Raw genomic sequence first — 14,824 nt, 5'->3', positions numbered from 1 at the left:
GCACATTCAGATAAACCCATTGCCAAAGTGATGTTAATGAAAGAATTTATTCAGAGCATGTTGTGGGAAATGAGATTCCTTCCTAGGAGAAACTTTGAAATTGGCCCTTTCAGATATTCCAACTGATGACAGTGCTTACATTTGAAAACTTGTTGTGAATGAGATTTGCACCAAGGCATCCAGAGGGAGAACTATGATAGTTTCAATGCCTCGCCAAAAACCTTTTGTCAGAAGTGGGATTTGAACCCACGCCTCCATTGGGAGACCAGAAACCTCACAAACTGAGAAGGTCGAACACCCTTGAGTCTGGCGCCTTAGACCGCTCGGCCATTCTGACACGGCGCTAACGGCCCAAGGCAGATGTTACCGTGTCCAAAGTCATGTCAGTTCTCTGTTCTCCCAACATGTCATGCAATCCATTGTAGCATGTCTGTGTATGTTGATGGTCCAACAGAACATGGTCCATGTGCGTGACCCCCAAGCCCCAGTGGCCTAATGGATAAGGCACTGGCCTCCTAAGCCAGGGATTGTGGGTTCGAGTCCCATCTGGGGTGCGCTTCAGCAGAGTGGCGCAGCGGAAGCGTGCTGGGCCCATAACCCAGAGGTCGATGGATCGAAACCATCCTCTGCTAGGAGTCCTTTAATTGAAAGCCTGCATGGCTCCGGCTCTGAGAAAACGCTGACAAAACATCACGTCGTTTCACCACGAGTTCTCGTCTTTGGAAAGGCAGCTGTACCTTGTTTCTTAATTACGAGTTTATTCAAGACACCTAAATCCTTGGCATGATGGCAACATTCTACATCAGTGTGGCCTCCTAGGCTAGGGACGGTAGGTGGAGTCGCGCCCGGTGCACGTGTAAGCAGAGTGGCGCAGCGGAAGCGTGCTGGGCCCATAACCCAGAGGTCGATGGATCGAAACCATCCTCTGCTAGGAGTCCTTTAGTTAAAAGCCTGCATGGCTCTGAGAAAACGCTGACAAGACATTACGTCGTTTCACCATGAGTCCTTATCTTTGCAAAGGCGGCTGTGCTTTTTTTCTTAATTACAAGCCTATTCAAGACACCTGGAGCCTCATTTATAAAGCGCGCGTACGCACAGATTTGATCGTAAAGTGTGCGTCCCCAAAATCCACGGCAAAGGCCATATTTATTAAAACTGTCTTTGACGTGGAAAAGTGCCTAGCGCCATGTCAGGGTCTGAGCAGACGCACGCGCTTTTGCTTGTCCGATCGCTGTAGGTTTTTGGAAATATAAGCCATTTTTGCTGCTCTAAAAGGATTTAAACACTGACAGGCGCTCTTTTATATGTCAGTGGCATTAATTAGGCATCGATTAAAATTCCGCAACTGTTCAGCTGCAAACAATTTCAAGCTCATTTGCTATTTATAGATTTCACGTCTGAAAGTGAGGCGTACGCGTGCTTTCTATGGGTACATTCGTTTTCATGAATCACACGTGCGCGCTTTTGAGAAAGGGGCCTGATCATCAATGCCATGGATGTGGGACATTTCTAGGAGAGAGTCTGAAATTGGCACATTCAGATCCACCCATTGCCAAAGTGATGTTAATGAAAGAATTTATTCAGAGCATGTTGTGGGAAATGAGATTCCTTCCTAGGAGAAACTTTGAAATTGGCCCTTTCAGATATTCCAACTGATGACAGTGCTTACATTTGAAAACTTGTTGTTAATGAGATTTGCACCAAGGCATCCAGAGGGAGAACTATGATAGTTTCAATGCCTCGCCAAAAACCTTTTGTCAGAAGTGGGATTTGAACCCACGCCTCCATTGGGAGACCAGAAACCTCACAAACTGAGAAGGTCGAACACCCTTGAGTCTGGCGCCTTAGACAGCTCGGCCATTCTGACACGGCGCTAAGGGCCCAAGGCAGATGTTACCGTGTCCAAAGTCATGTCAGTTCTCTGTTCTCCCAACATGTCATGCAATCCATTGTAGCATGTCTGTGTATGTTGATGGTCCAACAGAACATGGTCCATGTGCGTGACCCCCAAGCCCCAGTGGCCTAATGGATAAGGCACTGGCCTCCTAAGCCAGGGATTGTGGGTTCGAGTCCCATCTGGGGTGCGCTTCAGCAGAGTGGCGCAGCGGAAGCGTGCTGGGCCCATAACCCAGAGGTCGATGGATCGAAACCATCCTCTGCTAGGAGTCCTTTAATTAAAAGCCTGCATGGCTCCGGCTCTGAGAAAACGCTGACAAAACATCACGTCGTTTCACCACGAGTCCTCGTCTTTGGAAAGGCAGCTGTACCTTGTTTCTTAATTACGAGTTTATTCAAGACACCTGAATCCTTGGCATGATGGCAACATTCTACATCAGTGTGGCCTCCTAGGCTAGGGACGGTAGGTGGAGTCGCGCCCGGTGCACGTGTAAGCAGAGTGGCGCAGCGGAAGCGTGCTGGGCCCATAACCCAGAGGTCGATGGATCGAAACCATCCTCTGCTAGGAGTCCTTTAGTTAAAAGCCTGCATGGCTCTGAGAAAACGCTGACAAGACATTACGTCGTTTCACCATGAGTCCTCATCTTTGCAAAGGCGGCTGTGCTTTTTTTCTTAATTACAAGCCTATTCAAGACACCTGGAGCCTCATTTATAAAGCGCGCGTACGCACAGATTTGATCGTAAAGTGTGCGTCCCCAAAATCCACGGCAAAGGCCATATTTATTAAAACTGTCTTTGACGTGGAAAAGTGCCTAGCGCCATGTCAGGGTCTGAGCAGACGCACGCGCTTTTGCTTGTCCGATCGCTGTAGGTTTTTGGAAATATAAGCCATTTTTGCTGCTCTAAAAGGATTTAAACACTGACAGGCGCTCTTTTATATGTCAGTGGCATTAATTAGGCATCGATTAAAATTCCGCAACTGTTCAGCTGCGCACAATTTCAAGCTCATTTGCGATTTATAGATTTCACGTCTGAAAGTGAGGCGTACGCGTGCTTTCTATGGGTACATTCGTTTTCATGAATCACACGTGCGCGCTTTTGAGAAAGGGGCCTGATCATCAATGCCATGGATGTGGGACATTTCTAGGAGAGAGTCTGAAATTGGCACATTCAGATAAACCCATTGCCAAAGTGATGTTAATGAAAGAATTTATTCAGAGCATGTTGTGGGAAATGAGATTCCTTCCTAGGAGAAACTTTGAAATTGGCCCTTTCAGATATTCCAACTGATGACAGTGCTTACATTTGAAAACTTGTTGTGAATGAGATTTGCACCAAGGCATCCAGAGGGAGAACTATGATAGTTTCAATGCCTCGCCAAAAACCTTTTGTCAGAAGTGGGATTTGAACCCACGCCTCCATTGGGAGACCAGAAACCTCACAAACTGAGAAGGTCGAACACCCTTGAGTCTGGCGCCTTAGACCGCTCGGCCATTCTGACACGGCGCTAACGGCCCAAGGCAGATGTTACCGTGTCCAAAGTCATGTCAGTTCTCTGTTCTCCCAACATGTCATGCAATCCATTGTAGCATGTCTGTGTATGTTGATGGTCCAACAGAACATGGTCCATGTGCGTGACCCCCAAGCCCCAGTGGCCTAATGGATAAGGCACTGGCCTCCTAAGCCAGGGATTGTGGGTTCGAGTCCCATCTGGGGTGCGCTTCAGCAGAGTGGCGCAGCGGAAGCGTGCTGGGCCCATAACCCAGAGGTCGATGGATCGAAACCATCCTCTGCTAGGAGTCCTTTAATTGAAAGCCTGCATGGCTCCGGCTCTGAGAAAACGCTGACAAAACATCACGTCGTTTCACCACGAGTTCTCGTCTTTGGAAAGGCAGCTGTACCTTGTTTCTTAATTACGAGTTTATTCAAGACACCTAAATCCTTGGCATGATGGCAACATTCTACATCAGTGTGGCCTCCTAGGCTAGGGACGGTAGGTGGAGTCGCGCCCGGTGCACGTGTAAGCAGAGTGGCGCAGCGGAAGCGTGCTGGGCCCATAACCCAGAGGTCGATGGATCGAAACCATCCTCTGCTAGGAGTCCTTTAGTTAAAAGCCTGCATGGCTCTGAGAAAACGCTGACAAGACATTACGTCGTTTCACCATGAGTCCTTATCTTTGCAAAGGCGGCTGTGCTTTTTTTCTTAATTACAAGCCTATTCAAGACACCTGGAGCCTCATTTATAAAGCGCGCGTACGCACAGATTTGATCGTAAAGTGTGCGTCCCCAAAATCCACGGCAAAGGCCATATTTATTAAAACTGTCTTTGACGTGGAAAAGTGCCTAGCGCCATGTCAGGGTCTGAGCAGACGCACGCGCTTTTGCTTGTCCGATCGCTGTAGGTTTTTGGAAATATAAGCCATTTTTGCTGCTCTAAAAGGATTTAAACACTGACAGGCGCTCTTTTATATGTCAGTGGCATTAATTAGGCATCGATTAAAATTCCGCAACTGTTCAGCTGCAAACAATTTCAAGCTCATTTGCTATTTATAGATTTCACGTCTGAAAGTGAGGCGTACGCGTGCTTTCTATGGGTACATTCGTTTTCATGAATCACACGTGCGCGCTTTTGAGAAAGGGGCCTGATCATCAATGCCATGGATGTGGGACATTTCTAGGAGAGAGTCTGAAATTGGCACATTCAGATCCACCCATTGCCAAAGTGATGTTAATGAAAGAATTTATTCAGAGCATGTTGTGGGAAATGAGATTCCTTCCTAGGAGAAACTTTGAAATTGGCCCTTTCAGATATTCCAACTGATGACAGTGCTTACATTTGAAAACTTGTTGTTAATGAGATTTGCACCAAGGCATCCAGAGGGAGAACTATGATAGTTTCAATGCCTCGCCAAAAACCTTTTGTCAGAAGTGGGATTTGAACCCACGCCTCCATTGGGAGACCAGAAACCTCACAAACTGAGAAGGTCGAACACCCTTGAGTCTGGCGCCTTAGACAGCTCGGCCATTCTGACACGGCGCTAAGGGCCCAAGGCAGATGTTACCGTGTCCAAAGTCATGTCAGTTCTCTGTTCTCCCAACATGTCATGCAATCCATTGTAGCATGTCTGTGTATGTTGATGGTCCAACAGAACATGGTCCATGTGCGTGACCCCCAAGCCCCAGTGGCCTAATGGATAAGGCACTGGCCTCCTAAGCCAGGGATTGTGGGTTCGAGTCCCATCTGGGGTGCGCTTCAGCAGAGTGGCGCAGCGGAAGCGTGCTGGGCCCATAACCCAGAGGTCGATGGATCGAAACCATCCTCTGCTAGGAGTCCTTTAATTAAAAGCCTGCATGGCTCCGGCTCTGAGAAAACGCTGACAAAACATCACGTCGTTTCACCACGAGTCCTCGTCTTTGGAAAGGCAGCTGTACCTTGTTTCTTAATTACGAGTTTATTCAAGACACCTGAATCCTTGGCATGATGGCAACATTCTACATCAGTGTGGCCTCCTAGGCTAGGGACGGTAGGTGGAGTCGCGCCCGGTGCACGTGTAAGCAGAGTGGCGCAGCGGAAGCGTGCTGGGCCCATAACCCAGAGGTCGATGGATCGAAACCATCCTCTGCTAGGAGTCCTTTAGTTAAAAGCCTGCATGGCTCTGAGAAAACGCTGACAAGACATTACGTCGTTTCACCATGAGTCCTCATCTTTGCAAAGGCGGCTGTGCTTTTTTTCTTAATTACAAGCCTATTCAAGACACCTGGAGCCTCATTTATAAAGCGCGCGTACGCACAGATTTGATCGTAAAGTGTGCGTCCCCAAAATCCACGGCAAAGGCCATATTTATTAAAACTGTCTTTGACGTGGAAAAGTGCCTAGCGCCATGTCAGGGTCTGAGCAGACGCACGCGCTTTTGCTTGTCCGATCGCTGTAGGTTTTTGGAAATATAAGCCATTTTTGCTGCTCTAAAAGGATTTAAACACTGACAGGCGCTCTTTTATATGTCAGTGGCATTAATTAGGCATCGATTAAAATTCCGCAACTGTTCAGCTGCGCACAATTTCAAGCTCATTTGCGATTTATAGATTTCACGTCTGAAAGTGAGGCGTACGCGTGCTTTCTATGGGTACATTCGTTTTCATGAATCACACGTGCGCGCTTTTGAGAAAGGGGCCTGATCATCAATGCCATGGATGTGGGACATTTCTAGGAGAGAGTCTGAAATTGGCACATTCAGATAAACCCATTGCCAAAGTGATGTTAATGAAAGAATTTATTCAGAGCATGTTGTGGGAAATGAGATTCCTTCCTAGGAGAAACTTTGAAATTGGCCCTTTCAGATATTCCAACTGATGACAGTGCTTACATTTGAAAACTTGTTGTGAATGAGATTTGCACCAAGGCATCCAGAGGGAGAACTATGATAGTTTCAATGCCTCGCCAAAAACCTTTTGTCAGAAGTGGGATTTGAACCCACGCCTCCATTGGGAGACCAGAAACCTCACAAACTGAGAAGGTCGAACACCCTTGAGTCTGGCGCCTTAGACCGCTCGGCCATTCTGACACGGCGCTAACGGCCCAAGGCAGATGTTACCGTGTCCAAAGTCATGTCAGTTCTCTGTTCTCCCAACATGTCATGCAATCCATTGTAGCATGTCTGTGTATGTTGATGGTCCAACAGAACATGGTCCATGTGCGTGACCCCCAAGCCCCAGTGGCCTAATGGATAAGGCACTGGCCTCCTAAGCCAGGGATTGTGGGTTCGAGTCCCATCTGGGGTGCGCTTCAGCAGAGTGGCGCAGCGGAAGCGTGCTGGGCCCATAACCCAGAGGTCGATGGATCGAAACCATCCTCTGCTAGGAGTCCTTTAATTGAAAGCCTGCATGGCTCCGGCTCTGAGAAAACGCTGACAAAACATCACGTCGTTTCACCACGAGTTCTCGTCTTTGGAAAGGCAGCTGTACCTTGTTTCTTAATTACGAGTTTATTCAAGACACCTAAATCCTTGGCATGATGGCAACATTCTACATCAGTGTGGCCTCCTAGGCTAGGGACGGTAGGTGGAGTCGCGCCCGGTGCACGTGTAAGCAGAGTGGCGCAGCGGAAGCGTGCTGGGCCCATAACCCAGAGGTCGATGGATCGAAACCATCCTCTGCTAGGAGTCCTTTAGTTAAAAGCCTGCATGGCTCTGAGAAAACGCTGACAAGACATTACGTCGTTTCACCATGAGTCCTTATCTTTGCAAAGGCGGCTGTGCTTTTTTTCTTAATTACAAGCCTATTCAAGACACCTGGAGCCTCATTTATAAAGCGCGCGTACGCACAGATTTGATCGTAAAGTGTGCGTCCCCAAAATCCACGGCAAAGGCCATATTTATTAAAACTGTCTTTGACGTGGAAAAGTGCCTAGCGCCATGTCAGGGTCTGAGCAGACGCACGCGCTTTTGCTTGTCCGATCGCTGTAGGTTTTTGGAAATATAAGCCATTTTTGCTGCTCTAAAAGGATTTAAACACTGACAGGCGCTCTTTTATATGTCAGTGGCATTAATTAGGCATCGATTAAAATTCCGCAACTGTTCAGCTGCAAACAATTTCAAGCTCATTTGCTATTTATAGATTTCACGTCTGAAAGTGAGGCGTACGCGTGCTTTCTATGGGTACATTCGTTTTCATGAATCACACGTGCGCGCTTTTGAGAAAGGGGCCTGATCATCAATGCCATGGATGTGGGACATTTCTAGGAGAGAGTCTGAAATTGGCACATTCAGATCCACCCATTGCCAAAGTGATGTTAATGAAAGAATTTATTCAGAGCATGTTGTGGGAAATGAGATTCCTTCCTAGGAGAAACTTTGAAATTGGCCCTTTCAGATATTCCAACTGATGACAGTGCTTACATTTGAAAACTTGTTGTTAATGAGATTTGCACCAAGGCATCCAGAGGGAGAACTATGATAGTTTCAATGCCTCGCCAAAAACCTTTTGTCAGAAGTGGGATTTGAACCCACGCCTCCATTGGGAGACCAGAAACCTCACAAACTGAGAAGGTCGAACACCCTTGAGTCTGGCGCCTTAGACAGCTCGGCCATTCTGACACGGCGCTAAGGGCCCAAGGCAGATGTTACCGTGTCCAAAGTCATGTCAGTTCTCTGTTCTCCCAACATGTCATGCAATCCATTGTAGCATGTCTGTGTATGTTGATGGTCCAACAGAACATGGTCCATGTGCGTGACCCCCAAGCCCCAGTGGCCTAATGGATAAGGCACTGGCCTCCTAAGCCAGGGATTGTGGGTTCGAGTCCCATCTGGGGTGCGCTTCAGCAGAGTGGCGCAGCGGAAGCGTGCTGGGCCCATAACCCAGAGGTCGATGGATCGAAACCATCCTCTGCTAGGAGTCCTTTAATTAAAAGCCTGCATGGCTCCGGCTCTGAGAAAACGCTGACAAAACATCACGTCGTTTCACCACGAGTCCTCGTCTTTGGAAAGGCAGCTGTACCTTGTTTCTTAATTACGAGTTTATTCAAGACACCTGAATCCTTGGCATGATGGCAACATTCTACATCAGTGTGGCCTCCTAGGCTAGGGACGGTAGGTGGAGTCGCGCCCGGTGCACGTGTAAGCAGAGTGGCGCAGCGGAAGCGTGCTGGGCCCATAACCCAGAGGTCGATGGATCGAAACCATCCTCTGCTAGGAGTCCTTTAGTTAAAAGCCTGCATGGCTCTGAGAAAACGCTGACAAGACATTACGTCGTTTCACCATGAGTCCTCATCTTTGCAAAGGCGGCTGTGCTTTTTTTCTTAATTACAAGCCTATTCAAGACACCTGGAGCCTCATTTATAAAGCGCGCGTACGCACAGATTTGATCGTAAAGTGTGCGTCCCCAAAATCCACGGCAAAGGCCATATTTATTAAAACTGTCTTTGACGTGGAAAAGTGCCTAGCGCCATGTCAGGGTCTGAGCAGACGCACGCGCTTTTGCTTGTCCGATCGCTGTAGGTTTTTGGAAATATAAGCCATTTTTGCTGCTCTAAAAGGATTTAAACACTGACAGGCGCTCTTTTATATGTCAGTGGCATTAATTAGGCATCGATTAAAATTCCGCAACTGTTCAGCTGCGCACAATTTCAAGCTCATTTGCGATTTATAGATTTCACGTCTGAAAGTGAGGCGTACGCGTGCTTTCTATGGGTACATTCGTTTTCATGAATCACACGTGCGCGCTTTTGAGAAAGGGGCCTGATCATCAATGCCATGGATGTGGGACATTTCTAGGAGAGAGTCTGAAATTGGCACATTCAGATAAACCCATTGCCAAAGTGATGTTAATGAAAGAATTTATTCAGAGCATGTTGTGGGAAATGAGATTCCTTCCTAGGAGAAACTTTGAAATTGGCCCTTTCAGATATTCCAACTGATGACAGTGCTTACATTTGAAAACTTGTTGTGAATGAGATTTGCACCAAGGCATCCAGAGGGAGAACTATGATAGTTTCAATGCCTCGCCAAAAACCTTTTGTCAGAAGTGGGATTTGAACCCACGCCTCCATTGGGAGACCAGAAACCTCACAAACTGAGAAGGTCGAACACCCTTGAGTCTGGCGCCTTAGACCGCTCGGCCATTCTGACACGGCGCTAACGGCCCAAGGCAGATGTTACCGTGTCCAAAGTCATGTCAGTTCTCTGTTCTCCCAACATGTCATGCAATCCATTGTAGCATGTCTGTGTATGTTGATGGTCCAACAGAACATGGTCCATGTGCGTGACCCCCAAGCCCCAGTGGCCTAATGGATAAGGCACTGGCCTCCTAAGCCAGGGATTGTGGGTTCGAGTCCCATCTGGGGTGCGCTTCAGCAGAGTGGCGCAGCGGAAGCGTGCTGGGCCCATAACCCAGAGGTCGATGGATCGAAACCATCCTCTGCTAGGAGTCCTTTAATTGAAAGCCTGCATGGCTCCGGCTCTGAGAAAACGCTGACAAAACATCACGTCGTTTCACCACGAGTTCTCGTCTTTGGAAAGGCAGCTGTACCTTGTTTCTTAATTACGAGTTTATTCAAGACACCTAAATCCTTGGCATGATGGCAACATTCTACATCAGTGTGGCCTCCTAGGCTAGGGACGGTAGGTGGAGTCGCGCCCGGTGCACGTGTAAGCAGAGTGGCGCAGCGGAAGCGTGCTGGGCCCATAACCCAGAGGTCGATGGATCGAAACCATCCTCTGCTAGGAGTCCTTTAGTTAAAAGCCTGCATGGCTCTGAGAAAACGCTGACAAGACATTACGTCGTTTCACCATGAGTCCTTATCTTTGCAAAGGCGGCTGTGCTTTTTTTCTTAATTACAAGCCTATTCAAGACACCTGGAGCCTCATTTATAAAGCGCGCGTACGCACAGATTTGATCGTAAAGTGTGCGTCCCCAAAATCCACGGCAAAGGCCATATTTATTAAAACTGTCTTTGACGTGGAAAAGTGCCTAGCGCCATGTCAGGGTCTGAGCAGACGCACGCGCTTTTGCTTGTCCGATCGCTGTAGGTTTTTGGAAATATAAGCCATTTTTGCTGCTCTAAAAGGATTTAAACACTGACAGGCGCTCTTTTATATGTCAGTGGCATTAATTAGGCATCGATTAAAATTCCGCAACTGTTCAGCTGCAAACAATTTCAAGCTCATTTGCTATTTATAGATTTCACGTCTGAAAGTGAGGCGTACGCGTGCTTTCTATGGGTACATTCGTTTTCATGAATCACACGTGCGCGCTTTTGAGAAAGGGGCCTGATCATCAATGCCATGGATGTGGGACATTTCTAGGAGAGAGTCTGAAATTGGCACATTCAGATCCACCCATTGCCAAAGTGATGTTAATGAAAGAATTTATTCAGAGCATGTTGTGGGAAATGAGATTCCTTCCTAGGAGAAACTTTGAAATTGGCCCTTTCAGATATTCCAACTGATGACAGTGCTTACATTTGAAAACTTGTTGTTAATGAGATTTGCACCAAGGCATCCAGAGGGAGAACTATGATAGTTTCAATGCCTCGCCAAAAACCTTTTGTCAGAAGTGGGATTTGAACCCACGCCTCCATTGGGAGACCAGAAACCTCACAAACTGAGAAGGTCGAACACCCTTGAGTCTGGCGCCTTAGACAGCTCGGCCATTCTGACACGGCGCTAAGGGCCCAAGGCAGATGTTACCGTGTCCAAAGTCATGTCAGTTCTCTGTTCTCCCAACATGTCATGCAATCCATTGTAGCATGTCTGTGTATGTTGATGGTCCAACAGAACATGGTCCATGTGCGTGACCCCCAAGCCCCAGTGGCCTAATGGATAAGGCACTGGCCTCCTAAGCCAGGGATTGTGGGTTCGAGTCCCATCTGGGGTGCGCTTCAGCAGAGTGGCGCAGCGGAAGCGTGCTGGGCCCATAACCCAGAGGTCGATGGATCGAAACCATCCTCTGCTAGGAGTCCTTTAATTAAAAGCCTGCATGGCTCCGGCTCTGAGAAAACGCTGACAAAACATCACGTCGTTTCACCACGAGTCCTCGTCTTTGGAAAGGCAGCTGTACCTTGTTTCTTAATTACGAGTTTATTCAAGACACCTGAATCCTTGGCATGATGGCAACATTCTACATCAGTGTGGCCTCCTAGGCTAGGGACGGTAGGTGGAGTCGCGCCCGGTGCACGTGTAAGCAGAGTGGCGCAGCGGAAGCGTGCTGGGCCCATAACCCAGAGGTCGATGGATCGAAACCATCCTCTGCTAGGAGTCCTTTAGTTAAAAGCCTGCATGGCTCTGAGAAAACGCTGACAAGACATTACGTCGTTTCACCATGAGTCCTCATCTTTGCAAAGGCGGCTGTGCTTTTTTTCTTAATTACAAGCCTATTCAAGACACCTGGAGCCTCATTTATAAAGCGCGCGTACGCACAGATTTGATCGTAAAGTGTGCGTCCCCAAAATCCACGGCAAAGGCCATATTTATTAAAACTGTCTTTGACGTGGAAAAGTGCCTAGCGCCATGTCAGGGTCTGAGCAGACGCACGCGCTTTTGCTTGTCCGATCGCTGTAGGTTTTTGGAAATATAAGCCATTTTTGCTGCTCTAAAAGGATTTAAACACTGACAGGCGCTCTTTTATATGTCAGTGGCATTAATTAGGCATCGATTAAAATTCCGCAACTGTTCAGCTGCGCACAATTTCAAGCTCATTTGCGATTTATAGATTTCACGTCTGAAAGTGAGGCGTACGCGTGCTTTCTATGGGTACATTCGTTTTCATGAATCACACGTGCGCGCTTTTGAGAAAGGGGCCTGATCATCAATGCCATGGATGTGGGACATTTCTAGGAGAGAGTCTGAAATTGGCACATTCAGATAAACCCATTGCCAAAGTGATGTTAATGAAAGAATTTATTCAGAGCATGTTGTGGGAAATGAGATTCCTTCCTAGGAGAAACTTTGAAATTGGCCCTTTCAGATATTCCAACTGATGACAGTGCTTACATTTGAAAACTTGTTGTGAATGAGATTTGCACCAAGGCATCCAGAGGGAGAACTATGATAGTTTCAATGCCTCGCCAAAAACCTTTTGTCAGAAGTGGGATTTGAACCCACGCCTCCATTGGGAGACCAGAAACCTCACAAACTGAGAAGGTCGAACACCCTTGAGTCTGGCGCCTTAGACCGCTCGGCCATTCTGACACGGCGCTAACGGCCCAAGGCAGATGTTACCGTGTCCAAAGTCATGTCAGTTCTCTGTTCTCCCAACATGTCATGCAATCCATTGTAGCATGTCTGTGTATGTTGATGGTCCAACAGAACATGGTCCATGTGCGTGACCCCCAAGCCCCAGTGGCCTAATGGATAAGGCACTGGCCTCCTAAGCCAGGGATTGTGGGTTCGAGTCCCATCTGGGGTGCGCTTCAGCAGAGTGGCGCAGCGGAAGCGTGCTGGGCCCATAACCCAGAGGTCGATGGATCGAAACCATCCTCTGCTAGGAGTCCTTTAATTGAAAGCCTGCATGGCTCCGGCTCTGAGAAAACGCTGACAAAACATCACGTCGTTTCACCACGAGTTCTCGTCTTTGGAAAGGCAGCTGTACCTTGTTTCTTAATTACGAGTTTATTCAAGACACCTAAATCCTTGGCATGATGGCAACATTCTACATCAGTGTGGCCTCCTAGGCTAGGGACGGTAGGTGGAGTCGCGCCCGGTGCACGTGTAAGCAGAGTGGCGCAGCGGAAGCGTGCTGGGCCCATAACCCAGAGGTCGATGGATCGAAACCATCCTCTGCTAGGAGTCCTTTAGTTAAAAGCCTGCATGGCTCTGAGAAAACGCTGACAAGACATTACGTCGTTTCACCATGAGTCCTTATCTTTGCAAAGGCGGCTGTGCTTTTTTTCTTAATTACAAGCCTATTCAAGACACCTGGAGCCTCATTTATAAAGCGCGCGTACGCACAGATTTGATCGTAAAGTGTGCGTCCCCAAAATCCACGGCAAAGGCCATATTTATTAAAACTGTCTTTGACGTGGAAAAGTGCCTAGCGCCATGTCAGGGTCTGAGCAGACGCACGCGCTTTTGCTTGTCCGATCGCTGTAGGTTTTTGGAAATATAAGCCATTTTTGCTGCTCTAAAAGGATTTAAACACTGACAGGCGCTCTTTTATATGTCAGTGGCATTAATTAGGCATCGATTAAAATTCCGCAACTGTTCAGCTGCAAACAATTTCAAGCTCATTTGCTATTTATAGATTTCACGTCTGAAAGTGAGGCGTACGCGTGCTTTCTATGGGTACATTCGTTTTCATGAATCACACGTGCGCGCTTTTGAGAAAGGGGCCTGATCATCAATGCCATGGATGTGGGACATTTCTAGGAGAGAGTCTGAAATTGGCACATTCAGATCCACCCATTGCCAAAGTGATGTTAATGAAAGAATTTATTCAGAGCATGTTGTGGGAAATGAGATTCCTTCCTAGGAGAAACTTTGAAATTGGCCCTTTCAGATATTCCAACTGATGACAGTGCTTACATTTGAAAACTTGTTGTTAATGAGATTTGCACCAAGGCATCCAGAGGGAGAACTATGATAGTTTCAATGCCTCGCCAAAAACCTTTTGTCAGAAGTGGGATTTGAACCCACGCCTCCATTGGGAGACCAGAAACCTCACAAACTGAGAAGGTCGAACACCCTTGAGTCTGGCGCCTTAGACAGCTCGGCCATTCTGACACGGCGCTAAGGGCCCAAGGCAGATGTTACCGTGTCCAAAGTCATGTCAGTTCTCTGTTCTCCCAACATGTCATGCAATCCATTGTAGCATGTCTGTGTATGTTGATGGTCCAACAGAACATGGTCCATGTGCGTGACCCCCAAGCCCCAGTGGCCTAATGGATAAGGCACTGGCCTCCTAAGCCAGGGATTGTGGGTTCGAGTCCCATCTGGGGTGCGCTTCAGCAGAGTGGCGCAGCGGAAGCGTGCTGGGCCCATAACCCAGAGGTCGATGGATCGAAACCATCCTCTGCTAGGAGTCCTTTAATTAAAAGCCTGCATGGCTCCGGCTCTGAGAAAACGCTGACAAAACATCACGTCGTTTCACCACGAGTCCTCGTCTTTGGAAAGGCAGCTGTACCTTGTTTCTTAATTACGAGTTTATTCAAGACACCTGAATCCTTGGCATGATGGCAACATTCTACATCAGTGTGGCCTCCTAGGCTAGGGACGGTAGGTGGAGTCGCGCCCGGTGCACGTGTAAGCAGAGTGGCGCAGCGGAAGCGTGCTGGGCCCATAACCCAGAGGTCGATGGATCGAAACCATCCTCTGCTAGGAGTCCTTTAGTTAAAAGCCTGCATGGCTCTGAGAAAACGCTGACAAGACATTACGTCGTTTCACCATGAGTCCTCATCTTTGCAAAGGCGGCTGTGCTTTTTTTCTTAATTACAAGCCTAT

General features: G+C 47.8%; 20 non-coding genes across 20 annotated transcripts; 10 read left to right on the top strand and 10 right to left on the bottom strand.

Annotated features, from left to right (window-relative positions):
- Positions 1-225: 225 nt before the first annotated feature.
- trnal-caa (transfer RNA leucine (anticodon CAA)) lies at positions 226-337 on the bottom strand. Its single transcript has 2 exons — positions 300-337; positions 226-271 (listed from the first exon to the last, which is right to left on the bottom strand). It is a non-coding gene; the product is annotated as a tRNA-Leu (tRNA).
- Positions 338-481: 144 nt separating this feature from the next.
- Positions 482-554, top strand: trnar-ccu (transfer RNA arginine (anticodon CCU)). The gene has a single exon. It is a non-coding gene; the product is annotated as a tRNA-Arg (tRNA).
- Positions 555-1,755: 1,201 nt separating this feature from the next.
- trnal-caa (transfer RNA leucine (anticodon CAA)) lies at positions 1,756-1,867 on the bottom strand. The gene is made up of 2 exons: positions 1,830-1,867; positions 1,756-1,801 (listed from the first exon to the last, which is right to left on the bottom strand). It is a non-coding gene; the product is annotated as a tRNA-Leu (tRNA).
- Positions 1,868-2,011: 144 nt separating this feature from the next.
- trnar-ccu (transfer RNA arginine (anticodon CCU)) lies at positions 2,012-2,084 on the top strand. The gene has a single exon. It is a non-coding gene; the product is annotated as a tRNA-Arg (tRNA).
- Positions 2,085-3,285: 1,201 nt separating this feature from the next.
- Positions 3,286-3,397, bottom strand: trnal-caa (transfer RNA leucine (anticodon CAA)). The gene is made up of 2 exons: positions 3,360-3,397; positions 3,286-3,331 (listed from the first exon to the last, which is right to left on the bottom strand). It is a non-coding gene; the product is annotated as a tRNA-Leu (tRNA).
- Positions 3,398-3,541: 144 nt separating this feature from the next.
- On the top strand, positions 3,542-3,614 carry trnar-ccu (transfer RNA arginine (anticodon CCU)). The gene has a single exon. It is a non-coding gene; the product is annotated as a tRNA-Arg (tRNA).
- A 1,201-nt stretch (positions 3,615-4,815) lies between these two features.
- Positions 4,816-4,927, bottom strand: trnal-caa (transfer RNA leucine (anticodon CAA)). Its single transcript has 2 exons — positions 4,890-4,927; positions 4,816-4,861 (listed from the first exon to the last, which is right to left on the bottom strand). It is a non-coding gene; the product is annotated as a tRNA-Leu (tRNA).
- Positions 4,928-5,071: 144 nt separating this feature from the next.
- On the top strand, positions 5,072-5,144 carry trnar-ccu (transfer RNA arginine (anticodon CCU)). Its single transcript has one exon. It is a non-coding gene; the product is annotated as a tRNA-Arg (tRNA).
- A 1,201-nt stretch (positions 5,145-6,345) lies between these two features.
- trnal-caa (transfer RNA leucine (anticodon CAA)) lies at positions 6,346-6,457 on the bottom strand. Its single transcript has 2 exons — positions 6,420-6,457; positions 6,346-6,391 (listed from the first exon to the last, which is right to left on the bottom strand). It is a non-coding gene; the product is annotated as a tRNA-Leu (tRNA).
- Positions 6,458-6,601: 144 nt separating this feature from the next.
- trnar-ccu (transfer RNA arginine (anticodon CCU)) lies at positions 6,602-6,674 on the top strand. The gene has a single exon. It is a non-coding gene; the product is annotated as a tRNA-Arg (tRNA).
- A 1,201-nt stretch (positions 6,675-7,875) lies between these two features.
- trnal-caa (transfer RNA leucine (anticodon CAA)) lies at positions 7,876-7,987 on the bottom strand. Its single transcript has 2 exons — positions 7,950-7,987; positions 7,876-7,921 (listed from the first exon to the last, which is right to left on the bottom strand). It is a non-coding gene; the product is annotated as a tRNA-Leu (tRNA).
- A 144-nt stretch (positions 7,988-8,131) lies between these two features.
- On the top strand, positions 8,132-8,204 carry trnar-ccu (transfer RNA arginine (anticodon CCU)). The gene has a single exon. It is a non-coding gene; the product is annotated as a tRNA-Arg (tRNA).
- Positions 8,205-9,405: 1,201 nt separating this feature from the next.
- On the bottom strand, positions 9,406-9,517 carry trnal-caa (transfer RNA leucine (anticodon CAA)). Its single transcript has 2 exons — positions 9,480-9,517; positions 9,406-9,451 (listed from the first exon to the last, which is right to left on the bottom strand). It is a non-coding gene; the product is annotated as a tRNA-Leu (tRNA).
- A 144-nt stretch (positions 9,518-9,661) lies between these two features.
- Positions 9,662-9,734, top strand: trnar-ccu (transfer RNA arginine (anticodon CCU)). The gene has a single exon. It is a non-coding gene; the product is annotated as a tRNA-Arg (tRNA).
- A 1,201-nt stretch (positions 9,735-10,935) lies between these two features.
- trnal-caa (transfer RNA leucine (anticodon CAA)) lies at positions 10,936-11,047 on the bottom strand. The gene is made up of 2 exons: positions 11,010-11,047; positions 10,936-10,981 (listed from the first exon to the last, which is right to left on the bottom strand). It is a non-coding gene; the product is annotated as a tRNA-Leu (tRNA).
- Positions 11,048-11,191: 144 nt separating this feature from the next.
- trnar-ccu (transfer RNA arginine (anticodon CCU)) lies at positions 11,192-11,264 on the top strand. The gene has a single exon. It is a non-coding gene; the product is annotated as a tRNA-Arg (tRNA).
- Positions 11,265-12,465: 1,201 nt separating this feature from the next.
- On the bottom strand, positions 12,466-12,577 carry trnal-caa (transfer RNA leucine (anticodon CAA)). Its single transcript has 2 exons — positions 12,540-12,577; positions 12,466-12,511 (listed from the first exon to the last, which is right to left on the bottom strand). It is a non-coding gene; the product is annotated as a tRNA-Leu (tRNA).
- Positions 12,578-12,721: 144 nt separating this feature from the next.
- Positions 12,722-12,794, top strand: trnar-ccu (transfer RNA arginine (anticodon CCU)). The gene has a single exon. It is a non-coding gene; the product is annotated as a tRNA-Arg (tRNA).
- A 1,201-nt stretch (positions 12,795-13,995) lies between these two features.
- trnal-caa (transfer RNA leucine (anticodon CAA)) lies at positions 13,996-14,107 on the bottom strand. Its single transcript has 2 exons — positions 14,070-14,107; positions 13,996-14,041 (listed from the first exon to the last, which is right to left on the bottom strand). It is a non-coding gene; the product is annotated as a tRNA-Leu (tRNA).
- Positions 14,108-14,251: 144 nt separating this feature from the next.
- trnar-ccu (transfer RNA arginine (anticodon CCU)) lies at positions 14,252-14,324 on the top strand. Its single transcript has one exon. It is a non-coding gene; the product is annotated as a tRNA-Arg (tRNA).
- Positions 14,325-14,824: the final 500 nt, after the last annotated feature.

This window comes from Misgurnus anguillicaudatus, chromosome 2 (genome assembly GCF_027580225.2).
Source record: "Misgurnus anguillicaudatus chromosome 2, ASM2758022v2, whole genome shotgun sequence".
Lineage (NCBI taxonomy): Eukaryota > Metazoa > Chordata > Actinopteri > Cypriniformes > Cobitidae > Misgurnus > Misgurnus anguillicaudatus.
The sequence above is the reverse complement of the archived record's forward strand: the minus strand, read 5'-3'. Positions and strand labels throughout refer to the sequence as shown.